We start from the raw sequence: 16,687 nt of genomic DNA, 5'->3' as shown, positions 1-16,687 counted from the left end.
TAGCTTATACAAAGTAGTTGGGGTGTTATTTACTTTGTGGAAACATTAAGGTTCTGAGAATATTGCCCATCTTCTCAGTTGTTTTAAAAATTATTAATTACCTTAAGGTTTATGGTATTCTATCATTTTGAATTTTGAAATTTGCCTTATTACATAGAAGCCTATTTATTTTTTAAGACCATTTTATTTTTCATCAGCCCTAAGAAACAGGCTCAGTTGTTCAGCAGGTTTTTTTAATCAGTGATGATTCATACTTCTAAATGTTTAAAAAAGTTGAATTTACTCTGACTCTATCATTTCTCCCCCCTTAAAGAGGGAAGGATATGGAGGCAGAGAAGAAACAAACTGCCAAAAGGTGTTAAGATCAAGCTCCAAAAGTTTGAAATGACTTTCAGAGAAATGCAATAATGTTTATGGAAGCTCTCCTACCAACTTCAAAAAAATCAAAAAAATTTTACTGAGATGATTCACATATCAAATGATTTGCCCATTTTAAGTATACAATTTCATGGTTTTTAATATATTTACTGAGTTGTGCAGCCGTTGCCACAGTTGAATTTTAGAACATTTCCATCACTTCAAAAAGAACCCTTAGGCCTATTAGCAGTTACTCCATCTTTTGTCCCAGCCCTACACATAGCTGATCTACTTTCTGTCTATAGATTTGCCTCTTTTGGACATTTCATATATATGGAACTATATACACTTTGATCTTTTGTGGACCTGTTTCAGTAAGCATGATATTTTTGAGTTCCATCCATGTTGTAACATGTAGTATCACTTCTTTTTTTTAATTGCCAAATAATATTGCTTTATTTATATACAGGTTTTTATCCACTGAGCAGTTGATGAACATATGTATTTTTCTACTTTTTGGCAGTTAGGAATAATGCTGCTCTGAAGATTTGTGAGCATGTCTTTGCACACATGTTTTTGTTTCTCTTAGGTAGTGTATTTACTGGGTTACATGTATTTCTGTGTTTACCATTTGAGAAACTTGTAAACCTTTTCAAAGTGGCTGTACTCTTTTACATTCTCAGCAGCAATTAGAGTTCCTTTTTCTCCAATACTTATCAACTCTTGTTATTATCTCTTATAGCCATCTTTAGTGGATATGATGTGTATCTTAATTATGGTTTTGATTTGTATTTCCCTAATGTCTACTGATGTTAAATATCTTTTCATTTGTTTGTTAGCACATTTTTTGTATCTCTTACTTAGGGAAAAGTCCATTCAAATCCTTTGCCATTTTAAAATTATGTTGTTCATCTTATTATTTGTTTGAAAGAGCTGTTATATATTCTGTTACATACCCTTTATTAGATACATGATTTACAAATGTTTTCTCCCATTCTGTGGATTATCATTTCGCTTTCTTGAGGTGTCATTTGAAGTACGAGTTTTTAATTTTGATGAATTCCAATTTCTCATTTTTTTCTTTTATCACTTTCACTTTATATGTTTTGTATGCATAATATCAAAAGTACATGTACAATTAAAGTATAGTAAATAAAAGAAGAAACAGCAATGTACCCACCATCCAACCTCAGAAGTAGAACATTGCAAATACCTTGGAATCCCCAGTCTTCCCTCAATCCCATCCCTGTATCCCCTCAAAATGACCACTATTTTCTATTTTATTGACCTACTTTTTATTTTTTTAACTTACATGAAATATACTACACATGAAAAAGTACATGAAACATAAATGTACAAGTTTACAAAATATTATAAAATGAACGTTTTTTATAACCACTACAGGACAAAATATAGAACATGGACTGTCTTCCAGAAATCCTTAGCATGCTCTTCTGTACCACAGTTATCCACCAAGCCACCCACTATCCTGACTAATGAAATAATTGCTTAATTTTGTTTATAGTTTGCATCCTTAAATAGTTAAGTTTTACATTATGTCTTTAAAATTCATCCATGTTATAAAATGTAGCTATAATTCATTGACTTTAATTTCTGGATGAAGTTCCATTTTCTGACTATAAATCAACTTATTTACCCATTCTATTGATAGATGCATAAATGGTTTCATTTATGAAATAAATGTATGCATGTATACACTTTTATTTAGGGTGTTTTACAGTAGTGAAATTTTTGGAGTCATAGAGTATGTATATTTTCTTCTATACCAGATAGGCCCTGATGTTTTCCAAAGGATTTTTCTCAGTTTATACTTGTGCCTGCAGTATGAGAGTTCCTGAAATAAACCCAACTTTTTCATGATTATATATTAATTGATTTGCTTTGGTATATTTTGTTTAAGGTTTGTTTATCTATGTTCTTAAGATTTCCTGTAATTTTTCTTTCTCATAATGTTCTTTTCAGGTTTTAGAGTCAGGATTAAGTTAGCCAATTTAAATGAGCTAGGGAGTTTCCCCTTTTATTCTGTACTCTGCAAGTACTTGGTTAAAATTGGAATATTTCTTCCTGGATTATTTAGAGAATTTCTCTGTGAAGCCTTCTGTATTGTAGTTTTCTTTTTGAAAGTTTTTAAATTACTGATTTAATTTCTTTAATGACTATAAGACTGTTCAAGTTTTCTATTTTTACATTGGTTTTTGTAAATTTTATTCCGTAGAAATTTATACAGATTTCTTAAGAGTAGAAAGTTGTTAAAATATCTACTATGGTCTTTTTAATGTCTGTAAAATCTGTAGTAGATGGAAATGTTTTCATTACTATGACTGGCTTTTGTACCTTTTGTCCTAAATCAGTCTCAACAGAAATTTGTATATATCTTTAATCTTTATAAAGAACTGATTTGGGGTTAATGTTGATCCTCACTTTTGAATGCTTATGATTTACAATCTTCTTTCTTTGGATTTATATTGATTTTCTTTTACTAACTTCTTGTGTTCAATGCTTACTTCATTAATTTTTATTCTTTCTTCTTTAATACACATTTTAAGCATACACATTTCCTTTTATTATTGTTTTACATGCCACAATTTATATTTAACACTTTCATTATTCGGTTCAAATATATCTAAATTCATTATAATTTAATTTTATACTTTGGTGTATTTGGTTCTTTTTCTTACTTTTTTTTATTGAAGTATCATTAATATACAATCTTATGTTGGCTTCAAGTATACAATGCAACCATATTATTAAATCCTCACCCCCACTAGGTGCAGTTACTGTCTGTTAACATAGGAAGATGTTACAGAATCATTAACTGTATTCTTCATGCTGATTACTATTCCTTTGACCAACTTATATTATGACTGAGAATTTTTTATGCTCCTTTATCCCCCTACACCTGCCCAGCGACCCACTCCAGCCCCTCTCCCATGGTAACCACCAGTCATTGCTTCATTGCTCAGTGTCTGTGACTCTACTTCTATTTTGTTCATTTTGTTTTGTTCTTATATTCCACAAGTAAGTGAAATATGGTATTTGTTCTCTGCCTGCTCATTTAGCATAATACTCTCTAGGTCTACCCATGCTGTAAATGGCAGGATTTCTCTTTTTTTACAGCTGAATAATATTCCATTGTATATATGGTACCACATCTCTTATCTATTCATCTGTTGGTGAACACTTAGGTTGCTTCCTTTATTTGGCTATTACAAATAATGTGGTGATAAACATAGGGGTGTGTGTATATCTTTTTGAAACAGGGATTTTGTTTTCATTGGATAAATTCCTGTAAGTGGAATTACTGGATCACCCAGTATTTCTACTTTAAGTTTCTTAAGGAACCTCCATACTGCTTTCCACAATGCCTGTACCAACTTAAATTCCCACCAACAGTGTAAGAGGGTTTCCTTTTCTCCACATCCTCACCAACACTTGATATTTCTTGTCGTTTAGTTAGTGGCCATTCTGACTGGTGTGAGGTAATATCACATTGTGGTTTTTTTTTTTTTTTGGTATCATTAATATACAATCTCATGAGCAACATTGTGGTTACTAGATTCCCCCCATTCTCAAGTCCCCATTACACTCACTTAGTATGCTATTACAAACACAACCTAAAGGTTCTTTTTTTCCCTCCTTTTTCTTCCTCCTCCATTCTTTATATATAGGTATCATATTCTGTTCTCTTTGTCTATCCCTTGAGTGACTTTTGGGGTAGGTGATTTGATTTTGCATCTGCTTAGTAATTAGTTGTTCCACTTTCTTTGCTGTGGTTTTATTTCCCCTAGTGACAGCTATTTAGCCTTAGGAATACTTCCATCTATAGCAGTCACTCCAAAATGCACTGTAGAGGTGGTTTGTGGGGGTAAATTCTCTCAGCTTTTTCTTATCTGAAAATTGTTTAATCCCTCCTTCAAATTTAAATGATAATCTTTCCAGGTAGAGTATTCTTGGTTCGAGGCCCTTCTGCTTCATTGCATTAAATATATCATGCCACTCCCTTCTGGCCTGTAAGGTTTCTGTTGAGAAGTCTGATGACAGCCTGATGGGTTTTCCTTTGTATGTGATCTTTTTTCTCTAGCTGCTTTTAAAAGTCTGTCCTTATCCTTGATCTTTGCCATTTTAATTATATTTCCTGGTCTTGTCTTCCTGGGATCCCTTTTGTTGGGAGATCTGTGCACCTCCATGGCTTGAGAGACTATCTCCTTCCCCAGATGGATAGGGGAAGTTCTCAGCAGTTACCTCCTCAATGAAACTTTCTATCCCTTTTACCCTCTCTTCTGCTGGTACCCCTATAATGCAAATATTGTTCCATTTGGATTGGTCACACAGTTCTCTCAATATTCTTTCATTCTTAGACTTTTTTCTCTCTGTGCCTCAGCTTCTTTGTATTCCTCTTCTCTTCCATTTATCATCTCCTCTACTACATCTACTCTAGTTTTAAATCCCTCCATTGTATGTTTCATTTCAGATATGGAATTTCTTAATGATTGAATATCTGTCCTATATTCATTGCTGAGTTCTTGAATATTTTTCTGTACCTCCATGAGCATGTTTATTATTTTTATTTTAAACTCTCTTTCTAGGAAATTGGTAAGTTCAGTTTCATTTTGCCCTTTTTCTGATATTTGTGAGATTTTTGTTTGAACCAGGTTCCTTTGACATTTCATATTTGTATGTGGCACACTGTAGTGCCCAGAAGCTCTAGTCTCTGGAGCTGCTCAGTCCCTGGAGTGATGTCAGGGTCACAGGGGAATAGGGCTGGTGCGTGGCGGGAGGAAAGAGCTGTTTCCTGCTTTCCTGCTGCAGTGCCTGTCTCCGCTGTCAGAACCAGTGGGACAAGCACACAGCTGTAAGCCTCTGTTCACATTGTGGTTTTGATTTGCATTTCCCAGATGGTTAGTGATGTGGAGCATCTTTTCATGGGCCTGTTGGCCATTGTATTTCTTCTTTGGAAAAATGTCAGTTCATGTCCTCCACCCATTTTTCAATTGGATTATTTGTTTTTTTGGTGTCGAGGTGTATGAGTTCTCTATATATTTTTTTATGTTAACCCCATATCAGACAAATCATTTATAAATATATTCTCCCATACTGTAGGTTGCGTTTTTGTTCTGCTGGTAGTGTCCTTTGCTGTACAGATGCTTTTTAGTTTGATGTAGTCCCACTTGTTCATTTTTTATTTTGTTTCCCTTGCCCGAGGAGATGTGTCCAGGAAAAACTTGCTAATGGTTATGTGCAGGAGATTTTTGTCTATGTTTTCTTCTAAGAGTTTTTTGGTCTCATGTCTTACATTTAGGTCTTAGTTGGTTTTGTTTCCATTCATATGGAAATTTCTAATAATCCTTTTGTTTCTGATTTTGGCGTAATTTCATGATCAGAGAACTTCTCTAATTTCTCCTTGTTATTTTGTCAGATATTGTTTTATTCCTTTGAGGTCTTATTATGAAATATCTAATTTTAAATTGTTATGTATTTTTTGATTGCACCTTTCATCAACTGTAATACTTTTTTTTTCATGAAATCTAGTTTGTATAATATTTGTATGGCTATACTAAGTTTCTTTTGCCTAATACACATGTGGCATGAATTTTTCCATTCTTTCACTTTCAACATTTTTTCCTGTATTACATATTTGAAATTTACATATTACATGTCTTTGAAACAGCATGTAGTTATATTTTGTCTGATCCTTCTAAGTTTGGTCTGTTCATCTTTGTCTTTCATTAGAGTTTTTTAATCCATTTAGTTTAGTATAGTTATATTTAGTGTACTTAACATTTTACTTTACTTCACTTTGTCCCATGTAGTATGTGTTTCTTTCTGTCTCATTTATTATCTTCTTTTGGTTGTTTTTTGTCATTCTGTTTTTATCTCATTCCACATTTCCTTTCTACTATTTTGGAAATTCTGAATTTCATTTCTCTTCGTTTTGTGATTGTAATACAAAACACAATATTCTTAAGTTCCAGTCTAATGTTAATCATTACCTTTATTTTCACATTGGATAATTGAAGGCTTTTAGAAAAGGTTGACTTTATTTACCTTTCTCCCTACTTAAATGCTATTTTCATGCATTTTTACTTTTATATGTCATTAAACCTCACAAGACATTATTTTGATGGCTATCTAGAAAAGTTGCCATTTAGATTTGCCCATGTGTTTATCACTTTATTTGTTCTTGATTCTCTCCCAAATTTGTGACTCTCCATAAGATATATTTTTTTTCTTGTGTGAAATACATCTTTCAGAATTTTCTATACTATGGTGATGAACTCGGTGTTTCTTTGAAAAATGTTTTTATTTGACCTTAATTCTTAGGGTTTTTTTTTTTCTTTTTTAAGAAATAGCATCTGAATTTCCTGTTTTCTTTCAGCACACTAAGGACATTGTTCCTACCATCTTCTCATTTTCATTACTGCTTTATTTTTTTTTTTTGAGCGGGCATCTCTCATATTTATTGATCAAATTGTTGTTAACAACAATAAAATTCTGTATAGGGGACTCAATGCACAATCATTAATCAACCCCAAGCCTAACTCTCAACAGTCTCCAATCTTCTGAAGCATAACGAACAAGGTCTTACATGGTGAACAAGTTCTTACATAGTGAATAAGTTCTTACATGGTGAACAGGGCAAGGGCAGTCATATCACAGAAACTTTCAGTTTTGATCATGCATCATGAACTATAAACAATCAAGTCAGATACGATTATTCATTTGATTTTTATACTTGATTTATATGTGAATCCCACATTTCTCCCTTATTATTTTTTTTAATAAAATGCTGAAGTGGTAGGTAGATGAAAGATAAAGACAGAAAGCATAATTTAGTGCTGTAACAGGGCAAGTGTAGATGATCAGGTCTGTGCCTATAGACTAAGTATTAATCCAAGCTAGACAAGGGCAACAAAACATCCTCGGATGCAGAAGATTTCTCTCAAAACAGAGGGGGGTGAGGTTCTAAGCTTCACCTCTGTTGATCCCCAATTTCTCACCTGATGGCCCCCCTGTGACTGTGCCTGTCTTAGGTTGTTCCTCCCTTGAGGAATCTTACCCGTCTCTGGCTAACCAGCTGTCTTCCGGGGCGATACAGGGAAATGTAAAGTTGGTAAGTGAGAGAGAAGCAATATTCTTTGAAAAGGTTAGCTTTTTACTTCTTTGCATATTTATGCCCTGTGGCTTCTATGCTCAGCATTTGTCTTGAGGTGTCTTTACCACTTGGAAGAATTATGATACTCGGTAATTTTTGATGTGAGGCACGAATTCTACTAAAGGGCTGTAATTAGGAAGGAAGAAGAAAAGCTATAGAAGTAGCAGGCGGAAGAAAACATGGGAAGATTGATTATTTCTTTGACATAACTTCTTGTAGAGTAACATAAGCATGTGTAGGTTTTAACAAACTAATAATTAAATTGCGTACACACATTAACAGAATAGGAATACAGATACATAACAAAAGCAGACCTACAATTACCGGCCATATCCAGTGAAACCAAGAAAACCAGTTAGGTACCCTAGGCATTTGTGAAAACTTATCAATAATATGATGGATATTGTCTAACTGAATTTGAATAGTTTGAGAAAAATCACACAAATTAAAACAACACATTCCTGGGAACTGTTCACTTCCCATATGTTCTTTTAACAGTAGATAGTCTATAGTCACACAATTTTGGAGCACTGCAACTTGCACTTCTCCTAATTCTTGGTTGAGATCCAACAATATAGATCCAGTCAAATTTGTTGTTTTACTGTATGCACAGGCCAGCTTAGATATCTCCTTCTTCATTCCAATGGCAAGTCCAGGAACCGACGGGATGAATGCAACTACAACTGCAACAGCGCCAGGATCTTTGTTGAAGTTTTTTGATGATCATCTTCTGGAATGACTCTTCCAGAGGATGTTGATGTTGGAAGTTCTTCTTCGTATCATATCTTAATTCGTTTTCTGGGTAGCCAAATTAGGCTTTGATCCTTTGTATAAACACAAACAAACCCTTTGCCCACACTTTGATATGACCTTTATACCATTGTGAAGAACCTATTGGAGACCACCACACAGGAATTGCTTTTTTTTTTTTTAAGAGAAAGAAATATCAGAAAAATGTACTTCCATAGCTGATCATCCAACACCCTTTTAAAGATCAAAATTAAGCACATGTAAAGCATGCATTAATCGTTGATTTGCAATTAATTTTATCCTATCAGAGAGTAATCCACCCTTTTTTTGTTGTTATCATTAATCTACAATTAAATGAAGAATATTATGTTTACTAGGCTCTCCCCTACACCAAGTCCCACCAACAAACCCCATTACAGTCACTGTCCATCAGCATAGCAAAATGTTGTAGAATCACTACTTGTCTTCTCTGTGTTGCACAGCCCTCCCCTTTCCCCCACCCCCCATATTATACATGCTAATCATAATATCCCTTTTCTTCCCCACCTTTATCCCTCCCTACCCTCCAATTCTCCCCAGTCTCTTTCCCTTTGATAACTGTTAGTCCCTTCTTGGGTTCTGTGATTCTGCTGCTGTTTTGTTCCTTCAGTTTTTCCTTTGTTCTTATACTCCACAGATAAGTGAAATCATTTGGTATTTGTCTTTCTCCGCTTGGCTTATTTCACTGAGCATAATACCCTCTAGCTCCATCCATGTTGTTGCAAATGGTAGGATTTGTTTTCTTCTATGGCTGAATAATATTCCATTGTGTATATGTACCACATCTTCTTTATCCATTCATCTACTGATGGACACTTAGGTTGCTTCCATTTCTTGGCTATTGTAAATAGTGCTGCGATAAACAGGGATGCATCTGTCTTTTTCAAACTGGAGTGCTGCATTCTTAGGGTAGATTCCTAGAAGTGGAATTCCTGGGTCAAATGGTAAGTCTATTTTGAGCATTTTGAGGAACCTCCATACTGCTTTCCACAATGGTTGAACTAATTTACATTCCCACCAACAGTGTAGGAGGGTTCCCCTTTCTCTACAACCTCACCAACATTTGTTGTCGTTTGTCTTTTGGATGGTATCCATGCTTACTGGTGTGAGGTGATATCTCATTGTGGTTTCAATTTGCATTTCTCTGATAACTAGTGATGTGGAGCATCTTTTCATGTGTCTGTTGGTCATCTGAATTTCTTTTTTGGAGAACTGTTCAGTTCCTGTGCCCATTTTTTAATTGGGTTATTTGCTTTTTGTTTGTTGAGGTGCGTGAGCTCTTTATATATTTTGGATGTCAAGCCTTTATCAGATCTGTCATTTACAAATATATTCTCCCATACTGTAGGGTACCTTTTTGTTCTATTGATGGTGTCTTTTGCTGTACAGAAGCTTTTCAGCTTGGTATAGTCCCACTTGTTCATTTTTGCTCTTGTTTTCCTTGCCTGGAGAGGTATGTTCATGAAGAAGTTGCTAATGTTTATGTCCAAGAGATTTTTGCCTATGTTTTTTTCTAAGAGAGGTTGCCTGGAGAGGTATGTTCATGAAGAAGTTGCTAATGTTTATGTCCAAGAGATTTTTGCCTATGTTTTTTTCTAAGAGTTTTATGGTTTCATGACTAACATTCAGGTCTTTGATCCATTTCGAATTTACTTTTGTGTATGGGGTTAGATGTTGGTCCAGTTTCATTCTCTTACATGTAGCTGTCCAGTTTTGTCAACACCAGCTGTTGAAGAGTCTGTCATTTCCCCTTTGTATGTCCATGGCTCCTTTATCAAATATTAATTGACCATATATGGTTGGGTTAATGTCTGGAGTCTCTAATCTGTTCCACTGGTCTGTTGTTCTGTTCTTGTGCGAGTACCAAATTGTCTTGATTACTATGGCTTTGTAGTAGAGCTTGAAGTTGGGGAGTGAGATTCCCGCCCCCTTTATTCTTCTTAGGATTGCTTTGGCTATTCAGGGACTTTGGTGTTTCCATATGAATTTTTGAACTATTTGTTCCAGTTTGTTGAAGAATGTTGCTGGTAGTTTCATAGGGATTGCATCAAATCTGTATATTGCTTTGGGCAGGATGGCCATTTTGACGATATTAATTCTTCCTAGCCAAGAGCATGGGATGAGTTTCCATTTTTTAGTGTCTTCTTTAATTTCTCTTAAGAGTGTCTTGTAGTTTTCACTTCTTTGGTTAGGTTTATTCCTAGGTATTTTATTCTTTTTGATGCAATTGTGAATGGAATTGTTTTCCTGATTTCTCTTTCTATTGGTTCATTGTTAGTGTATAGGAAAGCCACAGATTTCTGTGTGTTAATTTTGTATCCTGCAACTTTGCTGTATTCCGATATCAGTTCTAGTAGTTTTGGAGTGGAGTCTTTAGGGTTTTTTATATACAATATCATGTCATCTGCAAATAGTGGCAGTTTAACTTCTTTACCAATCTGGATGCCTTGTATTTCTTTGTTTTGTCTAATTGCTGTGTCTAGGCCCTCCAGTACTATGTTAAATAACAGTGGGGAGAGTGGGCATCTCTGTCTTATTCCCAATCTCAGAGGAAAAGCTTTCAGCTTCTCGCTGTTCAGTATGATGTTGGCTGTGGGTTTATCATAGATGGCGTTTATTATGTTGAGGTACTTGCCCTCTATTCCCATTTTGCTGAGAGTTTTTATCATGAATGGTGTTGAATTTTGTCAAATGTTTTTTCAGCATCTATTGAGATGATCATGTGGTTTTTATCCTTCTTTTTGTTTATGTGGTTGGTGATGTTGATGGATTTTCAAATGTTGTACCATCCTTGCATCCCTGGGATGAATCCTACTTGGTCATGGTGTATGATCCTTTTGATATATTTTTTAATTCGGTTTGCTAATATTTTATTGATTATTTTTGCATCTACATTCATCAGAGATATTGGTCTGTAATTTTCTTTTTTGGTGGGGTCTTTGCCTGGTTTTGTTATTCTGGTGATGTTGGCTTCATAGAATGCGTTTGGGAGTATTCCCTCCTCTTCTATTTTTTGGAAAACTTTAAGGAGAGTAGGTATTATGTCGTCTCTGTGTGTCTGATAAAATTCTGAGGTAAATCCGTCTGGCCCGGGGTTTTGGTCTTGGGTAGTTTTTTGATTACCACTTCAATTTCTTTGCTCGTAATTTGTTTAACTTTTGTGTTTCTTCCTTGTTCAGTCTTGGAAGGTTGTGTTTTTCTAGGAAGTTGTCCATTTCTTCTAGGTTTTCCAGCTTGGTAGCATATAGGTTTTCATAGTAGTCTTTAATAATTCTTTGTATTTCTGTGGAGTTTGTCGTGATTTTTCCATTCTCGTTTCTGGTTCTGTTGATGTGTGTTGAGTCTCTTTTTCTCTTAATAAGCTTGGCTAGAGGCTTATCTATTTTGTTTATTTTCTGAAAGAACCAGCTCTTGATTTCATTGAATTTTTTCTATTGTTTCATTCTTCTCAATTTTGTTTTTTTCTTCTCTGATCTTTATTATGTCCCTCCTTCTGCTGACTTTAGGCCTCATTTGTTCTTCTTTTTCCAGTTTCGATAATTGTGATGTTAGACTATTCATTTGGGATTGTTCTTCCTTCTGGATTGCTATATACTTTCCTCTTAAGATTGCTTTTGCTGTGTCCCACAGAAGTTGGGGTTTTGTGTTGTTGTTGTCATTTGTTTCCATATATTCCTTGATCTCTATTTTAATTTGTTCGTTCATCCAGTGATTATTTAGAAGCATGTTGTTAAGCCTCCATGTGTTTGTGAGCCTTTTTGTTTTCTTTTTAGAATTTATTTCTAGTTTTATACCTTTGTGGTCTGAAAAGTTGGTTGGTAGAATTTCAATATTTTGGAATTTACTGAGGCTCTTTTTGTGACCTAGTATGTGGTCTATTCTGGAGAATGTTCCATGTGCACTTGAGACGAATGTGTATCCTGTTGCTTTTGGATGTAGATTTCTATAGATTTCTATTAGGTCCATCTGTTCTAGTGTGTTGTTCAGTGCCTCTGTGTCCTTACTTATTTTCTGTCCAGTGGATGTTTCCTTTGGGGTGAGTGGCATGTTGAAGTCTCCTAAAATGAATGCATTGCATTCTATTTCCTCCTTTTGTTCTGTTAGTATTTGTTTCACATATGCTGGTGCTCCTGTGTTGGGTGCATATATATTTATAATGCTTATATCCTCTTGTTGGACTGAGCCCTTTATCATTATGTAATGTCCTTCTTTATCTCTTGTTGCTTTATTTGTTTTGAAGTCTATTTTGTCTGATACTAGTACTGCAACCCCTGCTTTCTTCTCTCTGTTGTTTGCATGAAATATGTTTTTCCGTCCCTTGACTTTTAGTCTGTGCATGTCTTTGGGTTTGAGGTGAGTTTCTTGTAAGCAGCATACAGATGGGTCTTGCTTTTTTATCCATTCTATTACTCTGTGTCTTGATTGTTGCATTCAGTCCATTTACTTTTAGGGTGACTATTGAAAGATACTTACTTATTGCCATTGCAGGCTTTAGATTCATGGTTACCAAAGGTTCAAGGTTAGGTTCTTTAGTATCTTACTACCTAACTTAGCTCGCTTATTGAGCTATTATGTACACTGTCTGGAGATTCTTTTCTTCTCTCCTTTCTTATTCCTCCTCCTCCATTCTTTATATGTTGGTTGTTTTATTCTGTGCTCTTTCGTGTTTCTTTTAACTGCTTTTTGTGAGTAGTTGTTTTTATTTTTTGCCTTTAGTTAGCATTTGGTTGGTTTGCTTTCTTTGCTGTGATTTTATTTTCTCTGGTGACATCTGTTCAGTCTTAGGAGTGCTCCTGTCTAGAATAGTCCCTCTAGAATACCCTGTAGAGGTGGTTTGTGGGAGGCAAATTCCCTCAACTTTTGCTTGTCTGGGAATTGTTTAATCCCTCCTTCATATTTAAATGATAATCGTGCTGGATACAGTATTCTTGGTTCAAGGCCCTACTGTTTCATTGCATTAAATATATCATGCCATTCTCTTCTGGCCTGTAAGGTTTCTGTTGAGAAGTCTGATGATAGCCTGATGGGTTTTCCTTTATTGGTGACCTTTTTCTTCTCTCTAGGTGCCTTTAAAACTCTGTCCTTATCCTTGATCTTTGGCATTTTAATTATTATGTGTCTTGGTGTTGTCCTCCTTGGGTCCTTTCTGTTGGGAGTTATGTGTCTTTCCGTCATCTGATCGATTATTTCCTCCCCCGGTTTGGGGATTTTTCAGCAATTATTTCTTCAAAGACACTTTCCCTTTTTCTCTCTCTTCTTCTTCTGGTACCCCTATAATGCGGATATTGTTCTGTTTGGATTGGTCACACGGTTCTGTTAATATTGTTTTATTCCTGGAGATCCTTTTATCTCTCTCTGTGTCAGCTTCTATGCGTTCCTGTTCTGTGGTTTCTAGTCCATGAATGGCCTCTTGCATCTTATCCATTCTGTTTATAAATCCTTCCAGAGTTTGTTTCACTTCTGTAATCTCCCTCCAGACGTCGTCCCTTAGCTCTTGTATATTTCTCTGCATCTCCACCAGCATGTTTATGATTTTTATTTTGAATTCTTTTTCAGGCAGTCTAGTTAGGTCTGTCTCCTTTTCAGGTGTTGTCTCTGTTATCTTTGTCTACCTCAAATTCTGCCTTTTCATGGCAACAGAGATAGTTTGCGGAGCTGGCACGAGTGACATCTGGGAGAACAGCCCTTCTTGTTGGTTTGTGTCCTTCGTCTCCTGGGAGAACAGTGACCTCTTCTGGCTTCTGCTGGGCAGCTGTGCACAGATGGGGCTTCTCATTCTTGCCCAGCCGCTATGGAGTTTATCTCCGCTGTTGCTGTGGGTGTCGCCTACCTCGGGCAGCTGCTATGATATGGTGGAGCCGCGTTGGAGGGGGAACGGCCCAGAGGCTATTTATCTCCATGAGGGTCCTCTGAACTCCCTGCTATCCAGGGGTTTAGGGTTCCCAGAGCTCCCCCAGGATTCCCTGCTGCTGGGCTAAATGTCCTGGGATGCTTCCGTCTGGCTGTGCGGTCCCTGTCTTCCAAAAAGCACTCGCTTTTCTTTGTCCCTGGGGTGCTGGCTGCAGGGACCCGCTCACAGGTCTTTCTGTCCTGTTTCCCTAGTTTTCAGCACCCCACGCACGCACTGTGTCTGCGCTCTGGTGCGGATGGCCAGGGCTGGGTGTTTATAGCAGTCCTGGGCTCCCTCTCCCTCCCCACTCCGACTCCTCTTCTCTTGCCAGGAGCTGGGGTGTGGGGCGCTTGGGTCCCGCCGGGCCACAGCTTGTATCTTACCCCCTTCGCGAGGCGCTGGGTTCTCGCAGGTGTGGATGTAGTCTGGCTGTTGTCCTGTGTCTTCTGGTCTCTCTTTTAGGAAGAGTTGTCTTTGTTGTATTTTCAAAAATATATATGGTTTTGGGAGGAGATTCCCACTGCTCTTCTCATGTCGCCATCTTGGCTCCGCCTCTCCTCATTACTGCTTTTTATAAGACAGCTATGTTGAACTGTTTCTTCGTTGAAGATAATTTGTCTTTTTTTTCTGTTCTTTATGATACTCTTCTTAGAATTGGCTTTCTGTGGTATCAGAAATGACTCATTCCATTGAGTCTAGTTTTGAATTTTTTTAGTATTTATTGTGCTTGGTATTTTTTTATACTTAAACGTGTGAGTTAGCATCTTTCTTCAGTTCTGTGGAATTCTCAGCTGTTATCTGCTCCAAAATGTCCTCTTCTCTATTCTCTCTCTTCTCTTTTCATATTCTAGTTAGACATATTGCGTCCTTTATGTCTCTACTCTTCTTCTGTATATTCCATCTTTTTGTTAACCTGTGCTTCATGCTGTATTGTTTCCTTTGATATGTCTTCTAGTTTACTCATTTTCTTCTCAACTGTACCTGATTACATTACACCAGTACATTGAGTTCTTAATTTTGTTATTGTGTAAATTTTTTTCAGTTTTCTAAATTATATTATTTTTTTTTCACCAAAAAACACTTCTCTTTATGCTTCCAAATTTGCTATCAAAATTTTTAATCTTATTTTTTGGGCAGAGGTATATTCAAAGTGTGGCTGTTTTAAGTTTCTGATCATTTCAGTATCTCAAGTCTTTGTGTACCTGTTTCTGTAGTCTGTTGTCAGTTCTCACTCATGATGTATTGCTTCCTTGTGTGCCTGGTTCTTTGTGTACTGGAATTGGATTTGCAATATTGTTTGTAGGTATAAGTCCTGGGGTTGTAGTTTCTTCCTCCAGAGAAGACTCAATTGGTAACAACAAACATCAGAGTTATCTTTTTTTATCTTTTTATTTTTTTAATGCATTGGGAAAGTGGGGAAAACGGGCTTCTGATAATTTTTTGTAGAGGTTAATTTGCTCCTTGGTTGAGAAACACTGTTCTGGATATTAATCTGAGATTGGTTTTATATGGAAAAAATTTCTACAAGTCTATAATGTGCACTTTCAAGTTATTTGTCTATTTATTTGGATGAACATACATTCTCAGTTTTAATGGAGGCAAATGTGACCATCTGTTTTGTGATTTATGGTTTATGCTTTTTATGCCATATTTAAGAAATTCTGTCTTACACCCAAGATCATAAATATATTCTATTTCTTTATTTTATCATTAAATTTTTTTTTCTGAAATTCATTTTTTTTGTACAATGGTACAAGATAATAATCTACTTTTATTTATTTATGTCTCTAGGGAAATCAGTTATCTCAGCACCATTCATGAACAATCCATCCTTGCACTACTGATCCGTAGTGGCAGCCCTATGTAATATATCAGAGTTTCATATATGGATAGGATTTTTTGTGTGTGTGTGCTTCCTTTTCTGATTCATTGGACTATTTGTCTATCCATATCCATATTACACTGTCTTAACTATTCTAACTTTTCAGTAAATGTTAATATCTGGTAGAGCAAATTTGTCCCCCATCCAACCTGTTTCTTCTTCAAGAGTGTCTTGGCTATTCTTGACCCTTTGCTTTTCCCCATTACATTTTAAAGTTAATTTTTCAACTTCCAGGAAAAATCCTTTCTGAGGTTTTGATTGGAATTACATCGATCCTGTAGGACAATTGGAGGAAAAACTGACATCTTTCCATTACTGAGTCTTTTTCATGTTTGTCTGACTTTCATCAAGATGTGTCACAGTGTTATGGCAATTTATATGGGGGTACAAGAAATGTTAGTGTAAATTTTTGCTAAATTTAGAGTAATTTTTAAGTTTTATTTCTTAAACATCAGTCACTGAGAATTCAGCCAATATATTTATGCATACCTGAAAGTTTAGCTACAGAAAGTGCCTGCTTTCTGCTTTCTATAACAAAAGGATCACTTTCTTTATCAGATTGTAATTTGGAGGTGGGAGTCAAAACTTTTTGTGC

The 16,687-nt window shown here is 35.8% G+C and overlaps 1 protein-coding gene across 13 annotated transcripts in view; it reads left to right on the top strand.

The window, feature by feature from the left end:
• The window catches only part of DOCK7 (dedicator of cytokinesis 7), a 252,706-nt gene that overhangs the window by 194,481 nt on the left and 41,538 nt on the right, over nucleotides 1–16,687 (top strand). The gene's annotated exons all lie outside the window — the stretch shown is intronic.

Source organism: Manis pentadactyla, chromosome 4, assembly GCF_030020395.1.
Source record: "Manis pentadactyla isolate mManPen7 chromosome 4, mManPen7.hap1, whole genome shotgun sequence".
Taxonomy (NCBI): domain Eukaryota; kingdom Metazoa; phylum Chordata; class Mammalia; order Pholidota; family Manidae; genus Manis; species Manis pentadactyla.
Note: the sequence above shows the minus strand (reverse complement) of the source record. Positions and strands in the feature narration are given on the sequence as shown.